Source organism: Anas acuta, chromosome 4 (genome assembly GCF_963932015.1).
Source record: "Anas acuta chromosome 4, bAnaAcu1.1, whole genome shotgun sequence".
Lineage (NCBI taxonomy): Eukaryota > Metazoa > Chordata > Aves > Anseriformes > Anatidae > Anas > Anas acuta.
Window position 1 is genome coordinate 48340891 of NC_088982.1, and position 16389 is coordinate 48357279.

The 16389-nt window shown below is 36.1% G+C and overlaps 1 long non-coding RNA gene across 2 annotated transcripts; it reads right to left on the reverse strand.

Annotated features, from left to right (window-relative positions):
* Positions 1-1500: 1500 nt before the first annotated feature.
* On the reverse strand, positions 1501-15944 carry LOC137855257 (uncharacterized). 2 transcript variants are annotated; one of them, XR_011095645.1, is made up of 4 exons: positions 15631-15944; positions 7879-8125; positions 3606-3682; positions 1501-2516 (listed from the first exon to the last, which is right to left on the reverse strand). It is a non-coding gene; the product is annotated as an uncharacterized lncRNA (long non-coding RNA). The 2 variants fall into 2 exon arrangements; XR_011095643.1 differs by lacking the exon at positions 7879-8125.
* Between the last annotated feature and the right edge of the window lie 445 nt (positions 15945-16389).

Below are 16389 nucleotides of genomic sequence, written 5' to 3' on the forward strand. Positions count from 1 at the left end.
GGTTTGTTGTTGCTGTTGTTTACATTTATCTAGAATTATATATAAGCCAAGCAGAATAGACACTTTAACGTATGTTTCCACAAAAGGCTTAACGTCATTGGCAACTGGTATTTTTTGTACTGTCCTAAGTGAGGAGCCTTATATAAACAATACACAGAAGTAAACTCTCTCATTGCACACTCACACCACCTTGCTCCCATGCTGACATCTCATCCCACGCCAAAGGAAAAAAAAAAAAAAAAAAAAAGGAATCTGCTTTTCTCCAGGGACTACATTGAGTTTCTGAGGTTAGGGTATGTAAGGCACATGGTCTAAATATTACTGCCTTATGCTGTAAGCCCTTTAACAAACAGGAATTTTGGGAATTTGTACAATTCATAAAACATTTAGATGTCAGTTGCACAGGGATTAAATATTGAACATTCATAAAATTGGTTTATATTGAATCTCAGTGACAAATACGTTCTCATCCCTAATAAAGCAACTAAAATTATGTATATATATGCAATTGAAGTATATCTGGTAAATATTTAATTTTAAAATTAAGCAAGGGGGGGTTATTATTAAAGTGGTCTTTATTGTTACTTTATTAGCTTTTCAGATTTGGGACTTGAGATTTACCTGAAATAGATCATAATACAGGGTTTGTGAGTTTCTGTGAAGAAGTTGATCCGTGTGGTCAAATAACTTCCTAGCAAAAGGTAAAATAATTGATGTCAATGTCAGATTGAACTAGTTGAATAACAAGGAAATGAAAATTAATTTTATTTGCTAAATATAAACCTCTTATCAATGCAAAAGTACATTCAAGTCTATCTTGCACTTATGTAAGTAGAATCATTTGACTGTCTCACAAATCACATCTTTCCTGCTTTCTAAAGTATTTTAGTTAAGTGTTTTGTAGTTGTACTCTGGCAAGTAGATTGTGTTTTGACAGTTCCCTTCATATTTGTGCAGAACTCCCAGCATCTTCCAAACAAGAAGAGACTTTATTTCATCTGAACACTGCAACTTAGCCTCCAGCATATAAGATAGCACTTCTCTTAGAATGAGGGTAGTGAAAAGCATGATGCATAATAAACATCATCATCCATTCAACCAAGGCATTTCAAATAATTTGAAAAGCAGAAACACCAACATGAAGATGTTCTACGAAAAGAATCATTTCATAGATGAACACTCTAATTGCAGTAGCTGTAACTGTGAAAGCACTTGTTTTCAAGACTTAAACACTTAAGAAACATTACTGCTAGGAGTGGAACCCAATGTCATCTGTTGAAAGAGGGCTGCAAGTGATTGCTGGCCTGTTTTCTGCCTACAGTTTCTTTGATGAAGCTCTCTGGAGGTGTTGTGTTCTGTATTTATTTTATCTATTCCTGCTACTAAGACACACGTGTAATTGTTTCATCATACTTTTAAAGCTAAAATGACACCATTGAAATTATTATTAAAATGTTTTATTAAATTTCCTTGAGGAATCTGTTACAAAATGTTGCTTAATCCTGTTATCTCTCCTGAACTTGAAGATTGAAAGTTGCTTGGAGATTTCTTACAGTGCTTATTGTATCTTAAGTGGAGAAAAGAAAAAAAAAGAATAAGAAAGGAAGGCAAGTTTCCTAGTATATTTGAAATATGAAACCCAATACTGTTGTGACATTTAGATATTTTTTATGCGTTTTTATTCTAGTTGACAATACACAGTGATATGATAGATTATATGTAGAATAAGAAGAGTATTTTAATTAACAGAAGGAGCACAATAAATTTGAAAATATACTTCTGAAGACATTTCTTAACTTTTAGATTAGTCTATTTAGGTAGTTTGGCAGCATTTTGTGTGTAACCAATTTCAGCGCTTCATCGCCATAATCAGCTACTTAGATCTTCCTTGAGATTTTTGTGTAACTTAAGAATTTTTGACAACATACAAAGCAAGAAAAAAAAATGCCCTGGAAATACTGTTTTTGAAGGTGTATAAAAACAGAATGGTAAAGTGACTGGTTTCAGCTGCCATATACTCTTCCATTTCTTCTTACTGCCCAATTTACCTCTCAGCAACTGTAGCATTATTATCTGAAACTGCAGTCAGTTCACAGTGACAAATTGCTCCTCAGAGCTCTAAATAAGGTCTCCAAGAAGCATGAAATGATACCAGTTCTAGGAAATCTGTTTACACATTCAGAGGTATAGTATGAATAGATTAATAAAAAAGCTTTTGTCTTCTAATAGCCTGTGGTGGATCAGAGAAACCCTTCAGAAGATCTGAAGATGTCTCTTCTCTGATTTGGGTCAAGTGATGTCTAGAATTCTGCTAGTGTTGATTCAGGACAAAAACTTACACTGAAGAACCAAATCACATCACAGAAAATGCTTTGGTTCACAAGTAATTAACTGAAGAACTAAAACGACTTGAGCCTTTCATTAGCACTGTTCAGAACAGCATTTACTGCTCTTTCACATGATGTGGGTATAGTTATGAAGCTTGTCAAGTCCTCAGGTCAGCACCAGTCCTTCTCCTATAAATAAAAGGAGAAAAGATAGAGTGAGCATTTATGAATTTGATGAGTACTGGAACGATACTGGAAAAAGCACTTGAAACACACAAAGCTGAAGTTACAGTAGGGCTTTTTGCCAGCACAGTGACATCAAAAACCCACATCCCTATGTGTCTTTGCCATGCTTCTAGTTTCTACTTAGACTTTCCCCAAGTGGTCCAGAGTAAAAGGATGGCACTTCACACCACTCCTCATAATACTTCAGTTTTTAAATTGATAAAGGAAAGACTTTTTTTTCCTTGTAGTCCCTCAAATTGCTTTCATTTAGACCTACAAAAATAGATAAGTACATGAGCTGAATGTCTTGTAAAATGACCAGCACTTTAGAGTGCTAACATCTGAATTGTCACTCTGACATCTGAGAATAATTACTCAAGGGAAGTGAAAAAGTCATTTTAAAACTTTGAGTTCTGTTTGCAGACTCTTAGAAAAAAAAAAAAAAAAGTGAAGAAAGAAAACTCAGAAAACTAATCTTTGCTGTTACAAAAGGTACCCTTAAGCAGCACATGAACTCCACCTATTTCAGAGCGAACAATAGGAAGACTGACTTACTAAATCTCTTACTAGAGAAGGTCAGAAAGATGTAACAGTTGCTGGCACTTCCCTTGTATTAGACGATCTTGGTAATACATCTACGCTTGTACACCAATTTGCAGGGAGGATTTTGTCCAAGGCTGCTTGAAGGCTCATACATTAAGTGGCTCATTCATTGTCTCTGGTGGCAAAGACTGATGCCTCCATAGCATTAAGAATTCATGTTGTTCCTTATATAGTCCAGTTTTAAGGGGAAAATACAGGCTTATAATTCAACAATTTTGAAAATATTGTTGCTATTTCAGAGCCTTTTTTCCACTCATCAGCTAAACTGCAAGGGAGATGAAAGTATTGCTGATCAGGAGCAGAAATCAGATCATCAACAGAACTTTCTGTATCATTGTTGCTAGTCACATTTCATTGCAACCAGATGAATCAATATTGTAGCTTACACAGGTGAGATATCTTGTTCTGAAACAAGATTAAAATAGTTACAGTACAGAATGTTTTACTCACTTCAAAGCTTCAAATTATTGTACAGTTGATACACACTCCTTTTTCATTCTGTGTATAAAGAGTTGGGCAGGCTATAACTAGATGAAAAGAAACAATATGTAAGTATATATATAAGTATATGCTTAGTATAGAAGACTTTCCCCCCAAAAATATATTTTAAATATGGAAAAATACACAACTTCATCTTACAGTCCCATTTTCCTCTTAATTTCTCCTTCCAAATGTAGCCAGTATTTCTCTGATAATTGAGCTCCCCAGTCAATTTCATCAATAACAATTCAAAACCGTTCACTGATGGGCTGACTAGTTCACCTCCAGTTACTCTAAGAGTTTGTGCAATTCATTTATCAACTTTTATTAGAATATATTAGATTGTTTTTCTAGTTACGATTTCAGCCCAATATTTGAAATTATATCAATATAAGCATAGTTTCAATAGTTGCCAACCAACTGCATCCAAGCTACATCTATAAATGTGATTTATTCTGTTATGTATAAATAGCTCAGATATTTAAAACATCTGCATAGCTGAAATCTTCATAGGGAGTCATATTTGGAGAGAGTAGTATGCTTTGTAAAATTGAACATGGCTTATATATAATCACCTCAGAGAAAGAAAATGTTTCAGTAACCTGCTTGTTTATCTGACTATTGTAGGTTCCTGTGGTTCCGGCATGTCTCCCACAGTCTTCTGTGAAGACTCTGTGGTTATCAGAGCATTTTACTGACTGTCTCTGGAACCTGGAAGACCTTTTTTTTCTGTCCTGATGCATGTTCTCAATCAATCCATCACATTTTGGCTGCACAGCCTAGTATTCTTTCAGTGCTTGCAACAGTGTTTTGGGTAGACAGGCACTCATTAAAGTGTCAATATATGACAGACATTAGGCATGAAATCCGTGAAGAAATTAAAGAATGTAATTTTTAATCCACTTATGTAATCACTGAATCTAAAAGATGTTTCTCTCTGTGTTCAGATGATTTGAGGTAGATTTCTGCACACTTGACATCTCAGGTAGTGTTTCTTACATTGCAGTTTCATAATTTTAATTCAGCATAAACTGGCACTGCCAACAAAATAGATGGTTTTGTTCTTCCCCCAGTTTTCATTTTCTGTCCTATTCCTTGTGCCAGCACTGATGTTCACACAGACATGAGTGAGTGGGGGTAGGGAAGTGATCCAGTAAAAATTAAAACAGGCACCCCCAGGTTAGTTTCAGCCACTACAGTCCCAGATGCCACATTTCACTGTAGCTCTACAAATGCTAGGGCCAGTGTAAAGGGGCCGCAGGATGCGCAGTGAGCAGGTAAAAGAAGGAGCCAAAGGCAAGACTGTGACATTAGTTGCCAGTACCACTCTGTGCTGGATTTAGTTTGTTCTGAAATTGTGGGTCGCCACCTGAGTGACAGAGGCTTTAGTAACCAGTCCTCCTACTTGGCTTCTTCCAGTAAGGAAAAATCACGGTCAGCCTTTTCCTCGGAGTATATTGATGCAGGATGTGGATTTAGTAGATAGTTTTTTTCTTCTGTCAAAGTTATATGTAAATAAACACAATCAAATAAGCATTTAAATGTGTTTGCTCATACCTCAATACTGACTTCTGTGGAGGCATAGTACAATAGTAATCATAATGATGGTCATTGTAGAAGTACCAACACTCCGATAATCCTGCTATAATATTGTATCTTAGATTTATTCCAGCTTTGGCAAAGCAATCTCAGCATGTTTTTCTCATGTTTCTGTAAATTGCCATGTCACAAAGGAAACTAGAAGAAAAGCACACATCCCTACAAGATACCTGCTTGTTCATTGACCGGTGACTGAAATGTATTTCCTGCTGTAATTAATCTGAAAGACATGCTATTATGGGGATATATTATGGGGATGTTATATATCTGTTTACAGATTTTGATTACTGTTATGGTGCTTGGCTGCCTGCTGGGTTACACCATACAGCTTTGTGCTCGTTCCCCCTGACCCAGATGGATAGGGAAAAGAGTTAGAAAAAGGTAAAAGTGCAAGAACTTTTGGGTTGAAATAAGGACAGTTTAGTAAGAAAGGGAAAAGGAATAATAAAAGAATAAAAGAAACAAGTGGTACACAATGCAATTGCTCACCACCAGCCAACTGATGACCAGCCAGTCCCCAAACATCGGCAGCCACCCTGGCCAAATGCCCCATTTTTATTGCTGAGTGTGAGGCCAGGCAGTGTGGGATATCCCTTTGGGCAGCCTGGGCCAGCTGTCCAGGCTGGGTCCCCTCCAGCTCCTGGGGCACCCCCAACCCCTCGCTGGCAGGGCAGGGCAGCACAAGGAGCTAGGAAGGCCTCGCTTCTGGGCCAGCACTGCTCTGCAACAGCTCAAACATCAGTGTGCTATCAATATTATTTTCATCCTAAATCCAAAACAGCACCATACCAGCCACTATTAAGAACATTAACTCTATCCCAGCTAAAACCAAGACAATTACATAGCTAATAATCTTCTGTCAAGACCCAGGGTATTTAAGAGTTAAGGAACCATATCCAAGTTCCTAGCACTGAAATTTGTGCTTCCTCCTATTTATGAAGGACTAGCCTGTTTCTTTCCTTTTTTTTTTTTTTCCTCTCCAATGGACCACTGTTAAAAAACAGAAGAACAAAAGGACTATAACAAATTCTAAAAATTCCCTTTGAGACAAAACCTGTTTTGTAAGGAAAAGCATAAAAGACACATCTTTGAAATATCTGAAGAAAGCAGTATAATGTAAGATAACAAGAAGGTCCAGGAAACCTGCAGGTGAGAAAGTTGCCAATTTAGACTTACTGTTGAATGCTTTTTGAGAAAGCATTACATCCTTATAAATTATATTTCCATTTGTTCTTCACATTTCTTTTGGTACTTAGGTACTCCTTCCACAAAATATACTGATTTCTCTATCTGTTTGGCTGGAACATGATTGTGTTTCCATTGAATTCAGAATTAACTACAGAGAACCAGTGTACTTTTGACCTTTGGCCCTCCTATTGTAATTCTCTGTAGCTACAAAACAAACAAAACTTTAGAGGAAAAAAAAAATCTCAGAAAACAAAAATCCTTCTGCCTAGCAAAAAATAAAAAAAAAGCTGAAAGCACATTGCCTTAATGCTCAAATCTCATCACTGACTTCTCAGTGATAGGTAAGATCTGCATAATGCTCTCCCAAATAAAAGAGCTACAAGTGAAGTCAGCCTCCCCAATAGGCCTTGTGTCTGCTAAAAGCAGTCTGTTTGGAAAGCCACCTGAAGAAATATGGAATTCATTCATTCATATTTGATGCCTCTGAGCTCAATGTTTTCAGATAAAACTGAAAATCTTGTAGACAGAGTTGCCTTCCGATAACACCACCAGTAAAACATACTGGAAACGATCACAATTCAGAGCACTTACTCAATGACTTTTCAGACATAACAGAGTCAGAGAGCAAGCAAGCACATTTCACATTAGATACACAAGTTGTACTCAATGTACCACAGCAATCTAAAGAAAGCAGAAAGAAAAATTAGATGAGCATATTACACAGGTTATTCATTCTACTGGATGAAATAATATTCCATATCAGTCATTTAAAAGTAGCTAGAGGGAAGTCTGTGTACACATTGTGATTTTGAATGTTTGTGTCACTTTTAATTAAGGGTCCATATAGTTTGTTTCCCCATGAAATTCGCAACAGTGAGTTACACATCTCCATTTCTTTCCAGAAACACATCTAAATAATTTAGCTACCTTCATGACATACTTGCACCTTCATTAGCCTCTAGGGATGTCATAAAATTTCTCCCTCTGCTTTGCCTCCTTATTCTTGGTTACCTACCTAGGGAATTTGTTTTTCATTCTGTCCCCCTGTCTGCAGTGCCAGGAATTTTATATACCCTCTGCTCTCCTGTCATACTATGTTCCTGTCTTTTCTTGTTCGTTTGATCTAATCCCATCTCCTTTTGATAGTAGTAATTTGTTGTTGTAGATACAAAGCTCTTTGGGAACCAAGGAGCACAGACCCAGAAGAGACCTGGCTCATCAATTCCAGGTCTCCTGCAATCTCAGACAATCATGTGACTCGTGTTTGGTCCAGATGGACTGAAAAAACATCCACTTTGTGCATCACAAAAGAGAAAAATTATTTTTGTTTTATGAACTGTGCAGTAAGATAAAAAGTAATACCACTGCACTGCCTCCAGAAGAAAGTAAAACAGACTATGTGAAAGGATAAAAGTCATTCATGTAGCACTAAGCGGCCATTGTTTACATAAATTACCTCAGTTTTGACCAGGTGAAGGGAGAGGTACAGTGCAAATAGGATCAACAGTTTCAATATCCAGTCTCCCTTTGGAGGGGAGGGGATGAAACAGGGAACAAAACAGAAGGAATATTGTGCCACAGAAAAAATCCACTCTGCCTGTACATCTGGAATACTCAATGCAATCCCTCATCTCAGAGAGGATCAAGCAGAGCTGGAACAAATGTGGAGAAGGTTCTGTACAAAAAAGACAGCTTTCTCCAGTCTGCAAAAAAGACAACCAAAATGTACTGTCAGGGAAGCTTATGAGTGATATGAATAAGAAACAACACTTTACAATGACAAGAGGCATTAAAATAATGACATTAAAATATTAAAACCTGCTTGAGGCAAGTCAAAATGGAAAAAAAGACAGATTTTTTTTTTTTTTTTTACACAACACACATAAGTGAGCTTTGGAGCTCCTTTCCACATTTTTTTTCCCTGGATACCAGATTTTATTAATTGGAAAAATAACATCATTGCTTCAGAAATTTCCTGAGCTACAGATTGCTGCAAGCTAAAAACACCTATGCTAGCTTTGTTAATTATGTTTTTCCTTTAGACAGTCACCATCATCCATTCCTGCAGACAGGATATTCATCTATATGAGTCTTAGGTCTAAACAAATACAGATGTTTTTGTGTTCTTTCTCAGAGTGGCAGTTCTGAGTGCCCAATTCCACTGAGACTTCCTAACAACCAGAAGTCCTGAAGCAATGGCTACTTCACAGGAAGTCTCTGCCCGATATGCTTATATATACATGGTAAGTCAGATACGGAAGCAATGCTCTGACTCTCAGAGCAATTTATTAACATAGACATGATTGGCTTGGCATTGCCTAAGAGTCAGATATACTAGATGTGTGCTGCATAGTGTGTTTAGCTTTATTTCTGTGCATAATTTCCCTGAGAGACATATATGCATCTTAGCCAACAATAAAAATCAATTCAATTTCAGAAATGGCTTTCTATTCCTACTCAGAAGGTTAATTTCCATCACAATCTGGCTCTCTAAAGCACAAAGCATTTTTCTTGAAATAAATAAAAAAAAAAAAGTACTATATCTTCATGTTGTATTTTCGTGATAATTAGTGGATGCCTCTCACAAAAAAAAAAATCATTCAGTTTAATTCAGGAAAAGTTGTGTCTTAATAAACTTATTTCTCTTATTGCTTAGATTAATTAAACCAAAGAAGTCAAAAATTCAATTTGTTAGTATTTAATATCTGTTTTTTTTGCATTTTTGAGATATACAATAGACTTATTTTGCTTTTGCTGTTCAAGATCAATTCAGAAAAAAATAGAAAAGTATTGATTGATTTATGGATAAAGCAAAAAAAGAAAAAAAAGAGGAAAGTCATATGCTAGCAAAAGTTACAATTGAATGGATTTATCCTCATGTAGCAAGTCTCTACAGTCAGGAGGTTGTGCTTTTGGGCCTTCTCTTTTATCTTCAGATTCTGTTTGCTATAATCTGGTGTACTTCATGTACTTCCATCAGAAACAATTGAGACAGTATGGGAAAAGTACCATAACTTCACTAGAAGCTTCCACTCAGAAGCAACGTGTACTTTGCTGTCCAATGTGTGCTGCCCCTATTCAAGATCATAGTTTGTTAGATATTAGAAACTAGTCTGCTTTTTTTTCAAGAAAGCTTTTTTTCTTTTTTCTTCAAGAAAGTGAGGAAGAAGGAAGAGCAGAGCACTATAAAAAAAAGAGTAGAGAAACACAGTTCAACAAGATTATTAGAAGACTTGTCATCTGATTTCACACCTGTGATGAGCTCCTTGATAAGTAATTATTGCTTAATCCCATCAGTGAGAAAGATATCCTTCATCTTGTGGCCAGAGAGTGGCACTTGAACTTTAAAAAATCATGGCTGTCTCTTGTAAAAGTAAGAGATGCCTATAATTTCTTTAACTGAATTTGCTTTCTCAAGTAACTCAATATATTCAAAGGAAATACAATCCAGAGATGCTCATTCGTTTTTCTGTTCATCTGGGAATTCTGCCTATTGGAAATGATTTCCTTATTTCCACAAAGCTGAAATCACGCATACACAAAACGGCTACGTGCACACACATACAGAAGTAAGACAGCTTTGTGTCCCTGCTCTTTAGGCTTCTTAGGTAACTTTTTTGTGTGCGCGCGCCAGAATAGAGGACAGTTTCAGCTGCAGATGAATTGATGAGGAAAATAAAGAGAAATTTTGGACAGCATATTCTGCAAGTTTGTAAGTTTCGTCAGACTTGCTTCCTTGTTCTTCAACCTATGTCTTCCTCACTGAGACAGCTGGGGCTTCTGATCAAATTTCTCATCTATCCATTCTCTAGAACTCAAAAGAGTACCTTAACTTAGCAATACTGATGTTTATATCTTTTCTCTCCAGCAATGAGATAGAAATGTCATTGTGCTTGGATGAGCTCACTACAAGAGTGAAAACTGGGTCTGGCTGGGATGGAGTTACCTTTCCCAGCAGCAGCCCATACAGTGCACTGTAGCTAGAAGGGCCCTGATATCACACCAATGTTATGGCTATTGCTGCACAGAGCTGGCACAGCACCAAGACTCCCTCCAAACCCCCCAAAGCCAGCGGGCTGGGGGTGGGCAAGAGGTGTGGAGAGGACATCCCCAGGGCAGCTGACCCAAACCCACCAAAAGGATGTCTCATCAACAAAAGCTGGAAAATTGTTGTCCACAGCAACAAAAGCTGGAAAATGGGAAGGAGAGGACTTCTTACTATGAATACATCTGTCCTCCTAAATAACTGCTACATATACTGATACCCTGCTGCCCAGGGTGCACACAAACATGGCTCGTTGACGGGAAGTAGAGAATAACTGTGTTCCCCCCCCTTCAGTTTGTCACAGCCCCTGCTTACTTCCCCCCCCAGGGAAAGCAGATATTTTTGCAACTATATTGAATGTTTCTCTTATTTTTTTTAAAAACCCAGTGCTATTGTACTTACTCTTAGTAACTTACCAAGGTTACAGCAAGATAACCTACAATAGTTAAAGAAACAGGAAAATATAAAGGTCCTTGAAGGACAATTACTCACGCAAATAAACGGCATGTTCTTCATTTTAATTACTTCTTTGTCACATGCATGTAATCTTTTCTGCACTCAATTTCTTCTTTGTCATCTGTTATTATGCCATATAGTAAAATCACTCTGTGATTTGTATTTAAGATCAATGAAACTTGTTTTAGGGGGCTGGTGTCCTTCATGAAGCTAACCAGTATTGGATGAAGGAATAGTATTAACAGAACTTTTATCATATTGCAATGGGTTTGTTTAGATAATGCAGTGATTACTCAGCTAGGTATTCTTAGATGCCTCCTAATTATAAATTGTGATAAAAAAAATAGGAATAGCTAGGTGCTTTTGTCAGGCAAAATTTTATTTTTGTTCCATAAAAAGTAGATTGTGATGTTAGTCATGAATTCAAAATAAATAACAGAACAGATTCCAGTAATATCAGTGAATTCAAAACTAAAAATTTGGCATTTAATCAAATTGTTAATAATTCCAGATGGATGAAGTTCACCAATTACAGTTCTTGTTCTGATTTAAATTTTTTTCACAGACAGAACATTTCATTTTCTGATCTCCATTTAGTGAACATGTCTAAGTTTTGCACCAGCACCCTCCTGAAGAAAGGCAGTATTTATATATTGATGTATTCTCCATATTGTTCTAATACGGTGTTTCATGGACATTTCAGTTTGAGAGATATAAAAGCTAGCTGACATGCAATTGTATTGATGTGGAAAGTTAATGAGGGACAAGTTACTGAAAGTTAATAAGAAGCTCAACACCTTGCTGGCTTCTCCAGTCCCTTTTCCCCCCACCTAACTGGGCTGAGAAGGTCCATGTGTAGCTGAGGTGCTTGCAGGCACCATGGTGGACCTTACCAAGCTTGAATTTCTACAAATTCATAAAGGGGCAATGACTGTAGAAAAATCCAGTCATGGGCTGTAACATCTGTTGAAGAGACTGTAAAATTTCCTTTGACCACAGCACACTGGGATAAAAATGCTACTTGTTTATTTCACAAATCAATCTCAAAGTTAATTTTACTAGCAGTTATTCTGAACTAGCAAATAAAAAGACATAATTCCTGTCACATAAAAGTAATCCAAATTCAGAGAAAATATGGAGCTTCTCTTAGGTTTATGAGAGAAAATGTAAACATCTGTAAACCTTACAATGAAAATGAAATGAAAATTCTCTTGTATTTTTTCTTATGCTGTTTCTCACTGTATCAGTGAACCTTCCTATCACTGCTGCAGGAATCTTTAACACAAAGTTTCAACACACAGATTGAAAAAGAAAGTTTGATTCTTAGACTTTGATTAGAAGTGATCATAACCATAATGCTCTGCTAGAAAACATAAGGAAGCACTTTATTGCACAAAAGTAAGTGTTCTTTCTCATGAGCATCAATTCAAAGTTTGCAGCATTAAAAAAAAAAAAAAACCTCAGTGTGGACTGTTTGTGTATGTCTTTATTAATTCAAGCATTAAATGCCTATCATTCAGTTTCCAGGTTCAAACCAGGGCTTTTGTTCCTGCAAGTGTCTTTTTTTTTTTTAAGTGAAAGATAAGCACACATGCACACAAGAAGTGTGACTTCCAAACAGATTCATTCATAATATTGGCATATTATTTGCTCCACTGTATCTTGTTCCTTTTCAGAGAAAATAGTGCTTAGCAGAAGCTGTTCTTGCTCAAAACTCTGGTTTTTAGAGTCTTACATAGATCTAATCTCATCATTTTCTCCTATACTGTCCACAGAAGGCTATTTGAAGAGTGAGCACAGAGCAGTCAACAGCACATTAAAAACAGCAGCAACCTGTATATCTCACTGTCCATGGATGATCAGTGGCATCCCATAGAGATCTTTATGCAAGATTGAAGTGGTAGTGCTTCAAAAGCATTTTGAAGGATTAATGCAGAGAAATGTTCCCCTTCCCAGAAATACTTAAGCTGCATAGCTTTACTATTTTCTATTATACAGATGACGTATCTCATTTAAAGTAATATCAGTACTAATTAAGCAGAATTTGAACATTGATGACTATCTTTGAAGAAAACATAATAAGGATTATTCATTTCTAAGTTTGAGGAACCCCAAAAGATAAATGCAAAAATATTTTTTAATTGTTAAAGATGAATACTGCATTGCAGATGCTTTAGGGACTGGTATGACATACTGTCCACAATTTGAAATGGTACAGTTCACAGCAGACTTCTTTGACAATGCAATATTGCTCAGATGTAAGATCTTGAAGCTTGTAACAATTTCCCCAGAGAGGCTTTCGGAGAAGCTACATGATATGCAACACTTGCTTTTTGTTAGAAAAACACATCCCATTGCTTGACACTTGAGATTTATATGACCAAAACTCTGGATATATTTTAGAGACACCATCACTGTAAAATAATGAGCTGTAAAAACAAACAAACAAACAAAAAAAAAAAACAAAAAAAACACAAGGGTCTATTGGTCATACTTAGCAATACAGAGAGACTAATGCATCCAAGTGTTACATCAATATCCATGTAATTTGGGGAAAATCTACAGGTTAGATAAAGGCAGGAAGTAGAAAGAGGAACTTTTCTAAACAGGCAATCATGTTATGTTGCTTCCTTAAAGCTGTGTATATAGGATTCTTTGCAACCCTCAGTGCCATGTTTTTGATGTATTTTCTATTGATAATGCTATGATTTGTTGTTCTGTTGTATACATTGTGTTTTTGATTCTATGCTTTGTACTGTGAGCATAAGAAAGAGGAAAGGAATTTCTAGGTAAACATTGTGACAGATTTACTGTTTTTTTATTACATTTACTTTTTTTTTATACAATTACTCCCATTTGTGAAATTTCTGCTTTGGCAGAAATACAATTGAGGATACCCTAATCTCAGTGCTAGCACTAAGGAAATGATCAGATAAGGGCAAGAAATTGAATAAGCACAGCTTGGAAAGTTCTTCTCAATATGGATATTACTATTATCATGCCAAAACCTGATACTTTGACCATATGCACTGTCCTAGTCTGTTGTAGCATGAAATTCAGCACATTTTTGTAGGCTGACTCTAAGAGGCATATTCCCTTTGACTATGCTACTGCATGGTTGGTGTAAGAGATTCCATAGTCTCAAAAATTCTTATTTGCTGTATTCATAAATCAGGACACCAAAACAATTTAGACAATGCCAGACACTTAAAATCGCGTAAGTAAAATGAAATGGGTCATCAGTCCAATTACTGGTTTCATGGAGACATACGTTGTACATAATATTTCAAAATCTTCAACTTCTTACCAGTTAGAAGTTCCCATCGCATCACATTAAAGACATTTTGGAAAGTTTTCTAAGGGGATACACTTTTCCACATTTAACAGGAACCTCATACTTCCAGAAACTCTGTGAGGCTTAACTATATGTTAAAAACAATACCTGGTTCACAGAGACAAAAGAAAAAAAAAGTCCCCTTACAGTCTCCCTCGTTTCTGTTGGAAAAAGGGTATAGAACAGCAAAACAGAAGAAAGTTTTTTTTTCTTTTGTACAAAGGAAAACTGTATTATTCTAATTTATTGTAATTATTCAAGAAGGTGAAAGTAGATAAAAATGGATATACGTTCAATGCAGTAAATACTCAATAAATAAGAATCTCTATTTGTATTAGTTTTACCAGTATCCTGGCAAAAAAGACTCTCCAAAGATATTCCCTAATCATTCCTGACCTCAGAGAACAAGCTGTGATAGTACTTATTTCGTATGGAAAAATGTTTTTGCAGTAGTGGATCATCATCATTTGAGGCATTAGATATACTTGCTTCTGTGGTAAACTGTAACAACTATCTCAGTCAAACTCCAAGGTTAAAAATCTACAGTAGTTTGGCAATATTAAAACCAGATTAATTCAGGGAATTTATTGAAGATACAGGCAGTAACTTCTATTAAATGTTATGCTAAATAATCACATTAAACAATAATTAATTACTTCAAACAATAATGAGTGACAATGATTGCATAAATGAAAATATTCCCAATAAAATACTTTTTGATTAAATCTAAAATTCTCAATATGTATTATTTAAAATTATGAAGCTTTAAATAACTACAATTCCACAAAGAACTTACATGCTAGCAATTAAATTCTAGCATATTTTTTCCCAATACACTAGAAAACCTTTCCTTCTGCCAACAATCCTGTCTCAGTTTTGTCACTGTAGGAATCACCACCTATCACATACTTTGCTTTATTATACTGCATTTTTATTTTACTCAATGCTGGTAAAATTGACCATGGTTCATCACATCTTCATTCATGTATGAATTACAAAATCTAGTTTACTTCATCCATGGTCTATTTCTCATTAGAAATAAATCCAATTTGCTTTTTCTGTTCTGCAAGTACAGCTGCAGAATTGGAGTACAACTCCAATTTCCAGTTTCCCCCACCACTGAAAATTGCTGAGGTCTATTTGCCTAATGTGGCTTACCTCATTTTAGTTAATAGCATTGAAGCATCCTAAAGCTAAAAGGATGAGATGAAATTGAGATCCAAAGTGGTTTTTGTACAGGAAAATATTAATTACAGTATTTCAGACTACCCTCATTTATTAAACCTAGGAATAAAACAGTTTAAGTCCCTATTTATTATACATTATGTGTAGTCTAGAATAGTAATGTCAAAGTAAGACAGCATTTTTCTTACCTGTTTTGTTATTTGGCGTGTAGTATAGCTTCTTCAGTGAAAGAGATACAGGTATTGATGCTGCCTCAATCCATGCTAGGCTTTACAATATATACAGTACAACACATAACACGGCACATAGCACCTTGCTGCCTGAAAAATGCCATTTGAACAAGCACATGCCTCCTGTGTCTTCTGTACTGGTGACGAGCATTGGCAGTACACGTTGGTACAACATGGCTATTTACACCAGATTGGTAATTTTTCAGCAACCCAGGCTGAACTATCAATGCAGGCCACAAAGAACTCTGAACCCAGTTGCTGAAGATCTTGAAATCCTCCCCCCAAAAGAAAGTAATTACCCCAGGTGGGACTAATATAAGGTTAGCCCCATGTCCTGGCTAGTTAGCTTAACCATTAGCACTTGGTTAAAATTTCATTAAGGCTACACTGGGAGGGGGAGGAGATAAATCAAGACAAATCAATAACAATAAATGCAGCTGTTTCCCCTTATATCCATTGTGTGTTAAGTGATTCTGGCATCAAAACTAATTATTTTCAGAAAAAAAAAATTAAATGTCAGAGATGTAGCCAATGTTACACTGTAATCTGTGAGAGTATCATAACCTTGAGAATTTCTTGGACCTGGTTTATTTTGGTTCTGGGTTCTATACAGATATCTGGAAGGGCTTATCTCAACACACTGACTGTGCTAGCTTTTGGATGTACCTAATTATACACCTAAAAGTAAAATGAGGATCATTGCCAATGCATAGTTAC